Here is a 12160-nt window from a genome sequence, read left to right as displayed (position 1 = left end):
ATTTGATGAAGGTTGAAATGTATGTAATCGAAAACAGGTAATCAATTAATCAGTACGCTGGCGAATGAGAGCATGGAGGAATAGAGCGTAGGTGGTGGAGTCCATTCCAGCCAGGTTGGTTTGTGTGAGGAAGAAGGTCAGGTGACAGGAAAAGATGAATGTACAATCGAGGACCAAATAGGAAAAGTATTGGATTCTGGAACACTGGAGAATATTCAGATGTAATGTGTTACACTGAAATTTTTTTTTTATATGTTTTACGGCAAAACAAAAACTATACACACTGTATGATGATTTATAATGATTATGTGTGTTACCTCAGACACATCAGAAGGGAGAAAAATCTGATTTGTCGTTTTGGGAAATTCGATACAGAGAAAAAAGCAGTCATTCAGTTATCCGGCAGCTTCGCGCTAATCTCTAACAGCAATCTCAGAAAATCTCAGAAAATCTCAGAAGAGCTTCAGATCTAAACCCTGCCTGACTAAACACGTGCTTGGATTCAGATGGATTTTAAAACTTGGTGTGATTTTTACAGCGCAGGAAAAACAGAAAACCTTCTCGCTGCTTGTTCGATTAGCGGCTAAATTAGCTTGAGGTGAAATGTGGAAACAGATTAGAAACATACAGGATTTATGTAGTAGAAGGACTACTGTTTCCTTTTCCACACATTTTATCCTGATATTTGTCTCAGAATGGAGGTTAATGGTTTGTGGCGTTATGAGCTAATTTAGCGTAGCATGTGTTGTGGTCAAAATGCTTGACCCGTTTCGGTCCCGTGAAGGAAGGTAAATTAGCTCCTTCGGCTAAACCAGGTGTGTGTGTTTAATCAAACATGCTGCGAAGCTCTACTATGTGTAGAAATGCCAGACACCAGACGTGTAGGAACGAGGTTCGTTTGGCTGGAGTTTGAGCGGAAGTTAGGAAAGATGCGATTACTCGCTCCGTTTGAATCGATTGAGCGATTAGCCGAGTGTCAAATTGCTTTTGCAAGCGCAATGTCAAAGCACATCAGCATTCCGAGAGCGATATGGCTAATTAGCGTGGCGGTTACGGTCAGTCAGCTTGTTAATCAGGTTAACACCACAACTCTGGTCCTGAATCCTTCACTCTGATTGGATAGAAATAAAAATAACCGCTAATCCGAAACAATTTTTATAAAAAGGACTTACTTGCGGCGGCTCATCCCGCGGATACGCCACATAAAAGTATGCCATTAAGGACGTAGTAAAGCTTCAGAGATGTTTGTTGAATATTGCATGGAAGGAGTCTCCAGTGTCAGAGCTTTGAGCTAGAGGTACAGCTGCAGTATTTCAGAATGAAGGACAGTACAGTGGTGTGGTCTCCCAGGAAAGAGAAAATGAGAGACTTCTGAGTGTTTAATGGCTATAATGCAATAAGATCTGCACCTGGGGTTAAAAACATTAAATTTAATTATAAACGGGTAAAAAACTGCATTTAAATTTTTTTACATTGCACAGATGCCCTTATCCAGATCTTTTTGACACAACTGAGCAGTGAAGGGTTAAGGACCTTGCTCAAGAGCTCAGCAGGGGCAGCTTCTGATCAGAAGTCCAATGTCCTAACCACTGAAATACCACCTCCTACAACAAAAGTGGAACTGACCAGCCATATGTTGTTCTTTCCCAAACTGTTACCCCAAAATTAGAGATTTTCACAATTCTAGCCGATGTCTTTGAATGCTGTAGTATGAAATTTTTACTTGAACTAGGAGACCCAAACCTGTTCCAGCATTACAATGTCCCTGTGAACAAAGCAAACTTCATGAAGATATACTCCAGGTTGGAGCCCCCTGGAGTCTCCTCACCTCACCTACATCATGTGACTTTACTAACACCCTTGATGCTGAAGGAATCTCCACAAAATCTAGTGGAACATCTTCCCAGAAGTGTTGACCATAGGATTGCTTTGTGGTTCTTCTTGAACATCCCCAAAGCAATCTTATGGTCAGGTAGCAAACCTTTTGTATATTTCACTCTTTTCCAATTTGGGTTGCGAACAGTGTGCCCTCTGTGTGTGTTTTGTGTGTGTGTGTGTGTGTGTGTGTGTGTGTGTGTGTGTGTGTGTGTGTGTGTGTGTGTGTGTGTGTGTGTATCTCAAAATCTGGAGTGTGTTTGCAGTAAAACTCAATAACGTGCTTTTATGCGTGAAATCACAACAATGTTTCTTGCCTCAATTAATTCCCGGTCACATTGAATAAAAAAACGATCTGCCGTATAATAAATAAAGCAAATGTGAATGTGTTTTTTTTTTTATTATTATTATTTTAATTAAACTGATAAATATCTCTGTTGCCTTGTCGAAACGACGTGTCAGGTTTAAAGGTATGTCCGTGCAGCAGGAGACGAACAGGATAACGTGCACGGTGCGTGAAAAATATGCCGAGTTACTGGTTTATTCGTTCAGAACGGCGGATTAATCAGGGACCTGGCGCAGATGAATTCGGTTATTAGAGTCTGAGTTGCGGCATGAACATAAATTGTGTTAATGGGCTTCTGTGTAAAAAAACAAACAAAAAAAATGTCAGTAAGTTATTTTCAATGCAGTGTGACGGAGATGAGGACCGGGGCTAATTTGCAGGTGGGACAATTACCAAAGTGGGAAAAAAAAGAACATTAAATGTGTTGCGAATTAAAAAATTGTTCGTTTTATGTTTTTTGTTTTTTTTTATTGTTTAAAAAATCTCTCCAGAATGATTTTTTTTTACACACGAGACTGAAAACAGCACTTAAAACTCAGGGTAGTGTGAGATTACAGTCAGATACGGCATCATTCACACGTTTTAACGTGCTGAATGTGTGTAATGATGAGGCAGGTGGAATCTGTGGAAGTGAGAATTGTTTCATTTCAGACACTCAAACGTACGAACTCGTATAAAACAGGAAGTCAATGAATGTTTGGAAAAACTTTATTAAGCACATCATCCCTGCAAAAGAGTTGTTACTTAAAAAATGGATTGTGATTGGCTGGAAGGAGTGCAGGTGTAAATAGTGGCTTGTGATTGGCTGGAGGTTCAGCTGTAGGTAGTGAAATATGATTGTCTGGAGGTTCAGAGGTTAATTAAGTAATATGATTGGCTGGAGGTTCAGGTGTGAGAAGTGGAATGTGATTGGCTTGAGATTCAGGTGTTAATTGTGGAATGTTATTAGCTGGAGGTTTAGGTGGGAATAATGGAATGTGACTGGTTGGAGTGTCAGGTGTTAATTGTGCAATGTGATTGGCTGGAGGTACACAGGAAGTTTTTGTCAGCTAAGTCAGCATTCTAAATGAATGCGCTGCTTATAAACAACTGTAACCATAGTAACATCCAGAGTATGAACATGTTACCTAATGACCTTAGGACTGAGTTTTGCATGTGGTGGAACTTAAATAAGGAAAATAAAGCGTTATTTTGATCCATTTGGTCAGTTTTGCTCTCTGAACATTTGAACTACTCAACGCTGGAAAGTGGCCATGGTGTAAGGTGATAACCCACGGTTAGGTGTGAATGTTGCTTCACCTTGGGCCGTTCTTCACCTCCTTATCATGCAGGAACATCCTGGAACACCTCAGGATAATTATTTAGCTAATCAGCATCATCTGACCATCCAAGGATCTGGAAGAACGCTGTGAAAAACTTCACTGCAGCATGTGGAACGTCATAAAACAAAAACGAACAGAAATCTCCTGCACGTCTCCGGTTTTAAAGTTTCACCGTGTTCTTTTTTAATCGATCGTCCGAACCGCTGAGGCAAGAAGGGAAGTCTAACGAGAGGCGAGAGAAGGCTGAAGGCTGAAGCGTCAGCTCTCCAGAATAAAATCGTTGGAGCCTCACTTTCAGCTCATTAAAGAACAAAATCAATTCATCCGGAACGTCCGGCAGATGCTCGCGCGAGATTGCGTTCAGAGGTGTTCCTCTGCAGGGTGTAATTTCTCCCTCGAGGGGCTGAAGGAAAAAAATATCCGGAATTAACACTGCGACTAACGTCACTGACGTCATGGAGTTCGTCTGCGTCTGAAAAAATTCTCCGTTACTTTCACCATATTTCAGTGATACATACAGAATATAAAAAAAATGGAATTCCTGTTGAGGAAAAAACCTTCAAACTTAGAAGAATTTTTTTCTCTTCTAAACAGCAGGTTTAAAAAATATATTCCCCTTCACTCATTACGTTGTTGACACGAGCACAAAGCTGATTATCAGCTTGGCTCGAGCCATTAGCGCAGCTTTAGCCCTTATTGATCGACAGGAACAGAACGGTGTGAAAAGAACACTGATGGAAGCAGCAGCATGGACCGCGTTTATATAAGTTCCTGCTCGGCTCGTTAATTAGTGACACGTCCATCTGGGAATAATAAAAACAGCCCTTTATGAGCACAGAATCCGGACCGGGTGTATCCAGTCAATCTCCCAGCATGCTGTTCTGTAAGCTGACACTTTTCAGATCTGGTCTGTTTCCCCCGAAAGTATGTTTGAGTTTCTCTGTGCGACGAGCGGAAGAGAAACGTGACAGAGCTCCGAGATATTTACAGACGTGTCAGAAAGGAATCTCAGGTGCAGGATAGATTTCAGACACTTTCCCCACATGATTCTGTCACATGGTTCATTCGGTTTTATCTTCAAGTTTGTACATAAACGAGACACGTTACTTTTTCATGTGATTCACGTGCGATTCTGATGCACGACTTATTTCATGCTATTCCAAATGGTTGATTAAATTTCACGTGTCATTCGTTCACAAAATGATTTTATTTTTTTATCTGACTCTTTTCAATTCATCTGTTTCCACGTGATACTTTCACATTAGTTTGTTTTACGTGTGATTCTTTTATATTGTTTTTGTTTCACATGCAAAAATTTCGCCTCTCTTTTATTTCACGTACGATTCTTTTACACTCTTTCGTTTTCACCTTTTACATTTGTTTCACATGCTGTCTTTTCACATTCTTTCGTGTTCACGGGCATTTTTTTAAATTCTTTTCATTTTCACGTGCGATTATTTCACATTCTTTTGTTTTACGTTCGACCCTTTTACATTCGTCCGATTTCCCCTGCTGTTCTTTTGTATTCGTCAATTTTCTTGTGCAATTCTTTTCCATTTTGGAATTTCCACGTGATTCTTTCACGTTTGTCCGTTTTTACATGCCGTCCTTTAACATTCTGCCACTTTCATGTGCAATTCTTTTTCATGCTTTCATTTTCATTTACTATTTAAACCTTCCACATTCACACGTTTTCCTGTGCGAATCTTTTTCCATTCTTTTATCTTCGCATGCGATTCTTTGGCATTTGTTTTTCACGACTGTTTCTTTCACATTCAACTGTTTTTTATGGGTTTTTTTTTTTTACGTGATGGACATTTTGTTATATTGGACTCTTTTTTTTCTATGATTTATTAACAATCAAATTAATTCACGAGATTTTGTTAGAAATAATAAATACAGAGCGACTTATGATTTATCTCAATCATACAATTGATCAGCTGTGGGGTTAAAGGCTGGGATTTGAACTCATGATCTTCCGATCCAAAGGCCAATGCCTCAAACACTAGTTTACTACCTCCCCACAAAATACAGTAACAGAAGTGTGAAATTCTTTTGTGGCATTGCCAAGCTTGTTAGGAAGCTAAAATCAGACACAATACTGCACCATGAAGGTTCTGGTGCTTGAACCTCAACCTTCTGATCAACAACTCAGAGCTACCACCATTGCTAATTCCACATGATCCTTTGGCATGATTTATTTGATGACATTTTCATGCTGTTCTATCAACATACTAACTATTTTTGATAGATATGATTATTTCACATTTACATGATTTCTTTCACAAAATTATTTGGGTTATTCTACACGAATTATTAATATTTTACATGTAAATTATTTCCGAAAGATAAAACGTACGATTCGATCCATTCGAGCTAAATTCCCACCATTCACTTGGTTTCATATATAAAACATTTTCCACCATCGTTATTTATTGCTTCACAAAATGCTCCATTTTATTGCACGCAATTTTTCTTTAATCCAAAAAAAATATAAAGAAATAATAAATAATATTTTAAAGCCAGTGTGAAGGAATAGGATCGTTTCCCGGGCTCCCAGATGACGCCTACAAACTCATTGCTCCAAAGGCTCTCCAGCGTGATTGAGGCGTTTCGAGACGTAATCGACGCGTGACCGGGACACAGCAAAGGGAGGAAAAAAAAAGAAAGACAAGACTGACAGGAAGTGGAGGAAATGGAGGCAGTGAGGAAGAAAGAAAACGTTCTGCAGGTATGAAAGACCTGCGGCGGTGCGACAGAGTCCCGGGCGACAGGAGACACATCAGATGTGTAATGAAAAGCAGAGCATTGCCCTTGAGGGCCGAGGAAAAAGCTTTTGTATCGCATGCACACGCGCACACACACACACACACACACACACACACACACACACACACACACACACACACACTTTCTCTCTCAGTGAGAGATCAAATCCCCAGCAGGGCCACACCGAGACACAGCAGCACGATATTATTGCTTTTTTCTCTCTGTGTGGCACAAAAGCCAGAAAAAAGAAGAAAAAAAATAAATCACGGTTCAGATGAAAGGTCTTCATTCTTAAAACAGAAATACTTGTCATGTTCCAATCAAAGGGAATTTCCCTCAGGAGAGAGCATTAGAACGCAGCTACTTATACAGGATAACCCTCCATCCACACCAAAAGCTGCTTTAGATCTTTAGATTTTTATATTATACTGTATATAAACACACTTTTAACAGATAATTCATTCATTTCCAGATGTGATTTGTTGACTGTATCCATTAACCATTTAATTTTTATACTTTAATTTTTACATGTAATTTTTTTTTTCAGAAAACAGCTACCGATCCGAGACCTGAACTGGTGGGAGTGGATGAGCTTTTATTAAATACTAAAATCACTGTTATGTAATAAAACTACAATTCCAAAAAATAGTTGGGACAGGGCCATATTTACTACTGTACATCATCATTTCTACTGTCCATATACATTTGGGAACTGAGGAGACCAGTTGCTGAAGTTTCTTGGAGAACAATATTGTCCCATATGTGTCTGAGACTATATTCCAGCTGCTCAACAATTCAGATTTTCCTTCGTTGTGTTTTTCGGTTCATGATGCGCCAAATGTTTTTGAATGATGAAACTTGCAGACAGACCAGTTCTCTTCTACTACAAAGTCAGGCTGTAATAGATGTCGTGTGCAATAAGCATCATCTTGCTCAAATATGCAAGGCCTTCCTTGGAAAAATATTTTTTTTGAATGGAAGCATCTGTTGCTTTAAAACCTGTATATACTATTCAGCATTGATGGAGCCTCGCCAAATTGGCAAGCTGCCCATTCCACAGGCATAAATGCTCTGAGCACTGATAGCAGGCCAGATGGTCCCTCTCCTCTTTAGTCTGGAGGATGTGGTGTTCATGGTTTCCAAATAGAAATAATTATTTAGATTAATCTGACCACAGAACAGTTTTCTACTTTGTCTCAGTAAATTTTAAAGGAGCTTTAAAGGATGAGGAGAGGATTGCGGTACTTCTGGATCATGTTCACACATAACTAATCTTTTAATCATGAGTGTTTTAAATGCAGGTCTATATATATATATATATATATATATATATATATATATATATATATATATATATATATATATATATATATATACGTATAAATGTATTCTCTTAGTTAATAAACTTTGAATATTTTTTATTCATGTCTTGGGGTCTGTATGACTGATTTTCCCAGGCTGGTATTGGAAAGATTTGCTTCTATCCAGATCTGTCTAGTCCACCTGATGCTCTGCCTCTGGATGGTGTTCAATTCGATACAATTTTATTTGTAGAGCGTTTTTAACAATGCACATTGTCTCAAAGCAGCTTTACAAAGATTTGTAAGTTTAAATTGTCCCTAACAAGTAAGTCAGTGGAGTCAGTGTCAGCGTCAGAAGACAGGAGAAAAACTCCCCAAAATGCCATAAGGAAGAAATTTGAGACTTGAGAGAAACCAGAAGCAATCTTTATCACCAAATTCCCATTCATTACAGCTCCGTCATTGTTAAGGTTTACTGTCCGGTGGTTTCTGTACTGCTGAGGATGGTTCCAATCCAGTTTCCAATCCAGCTTCACAATACCTTCTCAGATTTGTGGAGTTTTTCCCTCAGTACCTTCACCATCAGGGATGACCTTATATGGACTGATTTGTGACATTTAATTAGTAATAGATTTATTTCTGTAAGAATGTTAAAAGTGCTATACAATAAAACTGAATTGAATTTACAGTCTGAGCTTCATATTGAATGGTAGTAAATGGGAACTAATCACAGGAACTAATTTGTTAGTGAGGAGCTGGGGGAACATCGGTCCATTGCACCACAGGGTCGAGCCGCGGAATCATTCGAGCCCTTTGTCAAATCAATTTAGATTTAAATTTAATTCTATTTCTCACAGGGCCTGTATCTTCTGCCCAAAATCTTCATGAGGTGAGACATGGAGCTGGATTTGTCTAATATAAAGTCAGTATGTTGTGAATGGATGAAGAAAACAAATGATCCTGAACTTTGATATTTGCAAGCGAGTGTATTTCACACACACAGAACTCCAGCAAGGCTCCTCAGAGGTTCTATTCTGATGTAATCTAAAAGCATAAGAAAAGACGAGATGTTAAGCGTTTTGCAGAAACGCCCCACAGCACCACTACGTCCTTTCAGAACGGCTCTTAATTAACCGCTTGGCTGCTTTTTTCATGTCGCCATTATGGGAGTGTTCTGCACTTACAAGCGATACGACGAGGACGAGGAGGAGATGAGCCGGAACATAAGGGCGAGGAGAATTAAAAACAAGCACCACTGCATCTTGAAGGAAGGAGGTTTTTGTCAAGTCATACGCGGTTCTTCCCCAAAGCGTTAGCACAAAGTTGGAGACAAACAATTGTATAGCATATCTTCAGGTGCAGTAGTATGAAATTGACCCTTTAGGAAACCCAAACCTGCTCCAGCATGACATTGCCCCGTCCATAAAACCAGCTCCATGAACATATTCTTTTCAAGGGTTGGATTTGGTGGAAGATCTCCTGCTAAAGAGCTCTGACCCTTAACCCAATAGAATATAATGATTTTTTTATGCTGAATGCACCCCAGGCCTCTTTAGCTCACTTACATCAGTACCTGACTATACCAACACTCTCATGGTTAAATAAATCTCCACATAATCTAGTGGAACATCTTCCCAGAAGAGTGGAGGTTACTATAGGAGTAATATGGGGATTAACTGTGGAATAGGACGTACATGTAAATCAAAAGACAGACAGATACAACTATTTAGTCTGGTTCTTATACCTTTCAGTTTCTCTGAAATATCTGGAATTACTTTCTGTAATGTTCTGTAACTCCTTAATTCATGTTTAACTCAAATTTGTTTGCTAGCTTAAGTGTTTCTTAGCCTTCTGAGACCAAAAGATTTCCTGGATTGTATGGCATAGATAGAAAGACAGACAGACAGACAGACAGACAGACAGACAGACAGACAGACAGGCAGGCAGGCAGACAGACAGACAGACAGACAGACAGACAGACAGACAGACTAAATGTAAATGATACTTTGTTACTGTATAGCACATGTACACAGCAACAAATTTCCGTAAGAGTCTATCAGGAATATACACAGAAACATTGTGGAAATGAATATAGTGTAATTTAAATATGCAAATATATGAAGATGTAAACAATATGCATTCAGGTATTTTTCTAATACTGCATCTTTTCTATGTACAGTATATAAGGATCTATATATGTGTTGTATATACAGTGTACACACTCACTCCTCAGGTGAGGATGAAAGGTGTTTATAACAGTTTTAGTCCAACAATCCAAATCGAGAGACAGAAAGCAAAATCTGACAGGAATCACGTGAGGTGTCAACAGAATCTGAAGGGCAAAACCAGTATCTGTATCTCAGGACTACAGGAACTGTAACTGATTAGCAATCTGAGGGAACTAAACATTGAAGGTTACGTTTGTAATTGTAATTGTTGCAATATGAGTACAATAGAAAAACCATCAACTCTGCTTCATCACAACTCCATATCGATTATTTTATTAGAGCCGTATGAGGTAAAAATCCCTCAAGTCTGAGAAGAAGCGTAACTCGGTCCTGATCCGAGCCTCAGTGGAGCTTCGTTATAAAAACGTCCATCCCTAAATGCCGAGCTCATCAGAAAAGCCGAGAGTCTCGCTCATTCCTAAATTAGCCCCGACGTCTGGACACCCTTTAGCTCTCTGTCTCACTCGTTATCTCTCGGTTGCTAGTGGCAACACTGTCTTCATTATCATTAACACATCACATGGTAAAGGGTGCAAAGCTCATCGTCTGCTCCTGCTGACCTTCGAGACATCTGATGACAGGAGCTTCAGCAGCTCAGCAATTTAAAACTTACTTTCCAACAGAAGATCCAAACCGGGTTTAGTTCCTAAAACTGCGAATCAGGAACTATAAAGGCGAGTACTGACGATCAGTTCGGCTAAAACACTCAATCAGCTTTCATTCAGAAAATTCTTTAGAAGGTTCCAGAACTATTTAGTCTCTTCAATGGTTCCTACACCTTTTAGTTTCTCAGAAGGCTCTGGAATGATTTACCTTTTTAAACAAACTTCCTCAAATAGAAGCTTCTAAAGTAGGTCTTTAAATTATTTAGTTTGCCAAATGGTTCAGGGCCTCTTTAGTTCCAAAGGAATTTCTGGAACTATTTAGTGTGGTTCTTAAACCTTTTAGTTCTTCAGAAATTCTGAAAATCTTTGGTTTCTTAGAACTATCTTAAATGATTGACTTTCTTAGAAGCTTCCGTAATTTCTTCATATTTTCATAATTCCTGAATTATTTCATTTGCCTAAAAGTTCTGGAACTCTTTATTACGCCAGAAATCTTTTGGGAATTTTTTTTTTTAGAAAGATTTAGAACTTTTTGGTTCTTTAACGGTTCTTGAAATTGTTATTTCTCAAGAAGGTTTTGGAATTGTTTAGTCCTACACTTTTCAGTTGTGCAGAAGATTTGATTTAGGTTTTCAGACAGTTTGGATATACTTCAGTTTTGCAGATTTTCTTGTACTTCTTTTGATTCTGGATTTTTTATTTTATTTTAAGTAGGTTCCAGTATTATGTCTTCATTTAGATTTTTTTGAAGCTTCTTTATTTAATTAAACTTTGCGTTCCATGCTAACTTAAATTCTCCTAACTAAAGAGTCCAGGTATTTTTTGAGGCACTAAACGGTTCCTGAATTGTATGGATAAAGTGTTCCAGAAGCTTTGGTGGAATTAAAGAGTTCCTGAACTGTATAGAAACAAAAATGTGCCGAAACCTTCTTGGGAACTAAAGAGTTCCTGAGCTGTATAGGAAACTAAAATGTTCCAGAACTTTCTAGGGTACTAAATAGTTCCTGAACTGTATAGTGTTCCAGAACTTGCTAAAGAGATCATGTGTCTGTTAAGTTGAATGAGTAATAAACCTATTTAAGAAGTAAATAAAGTGCAGTATGAGACTGAAATCTGGTACCAGTAAATCTGTATGTACAATTAGCAGAAAATCCAGAACCTTCTCTGTGGTTGATTTGATCTCTGTGGTTTTACTGGACGTCTCCTTGCGCCGGGGAAAAGAGAAGCATCGATTCCAGAATGTGACGATTTTGGAGCTGAAGATGGCGTCCGATACGGAGCATTAAGGGGAGAAGTGAGGGGGAAAAGAGAGAAAAAAAGAGGTAAAAAGATGGAAAGAGAGAAAAAAGAGATGGAGGGAGTAAATTGATCACTCAGGATTAAATATGAATAATTGAGGCTGAGTGTTTTGGCCTGGCTGGTCTGCATCATTCATTATTTATGTCTCTGTATCTATTAGCACAATCAGAAGAAAAAGAAGGAGAAAATGGAAAACCAGGAGGAATGAAATTTAAAACGGAAAACTCCAGTACTCGGATCACTGGGTCATGAAAAAGAGAGACGGAGGCGAGAGAAGGCCTCCTGAGATGTTCAGAGTTCCCGGAGTTTTCGTCTTTACTGTCGATTGTTGACTTAATTTTTTTATCTTAATCTTGTTATCGATCCACTCTGTCACTCTCAGTCTTTCTCTCTCTCTCTCTCTCTCTCTCTCTCT

Source organism: Silurus aristotelis, assembly GCF_946808225.1.
Source record: "Silurus aristotelis genome assembly, chromosome: 24".
NCBI classification, from domain to species: domain Eukaryota; kingdom Metazoa; phylum Chordata; class Actinopteri; order Siluriformes; family Siluridae; genus Silurus; species Silurus aristotelis.
Note: the sequence above shows the minus strand (reverse complement) of the source record.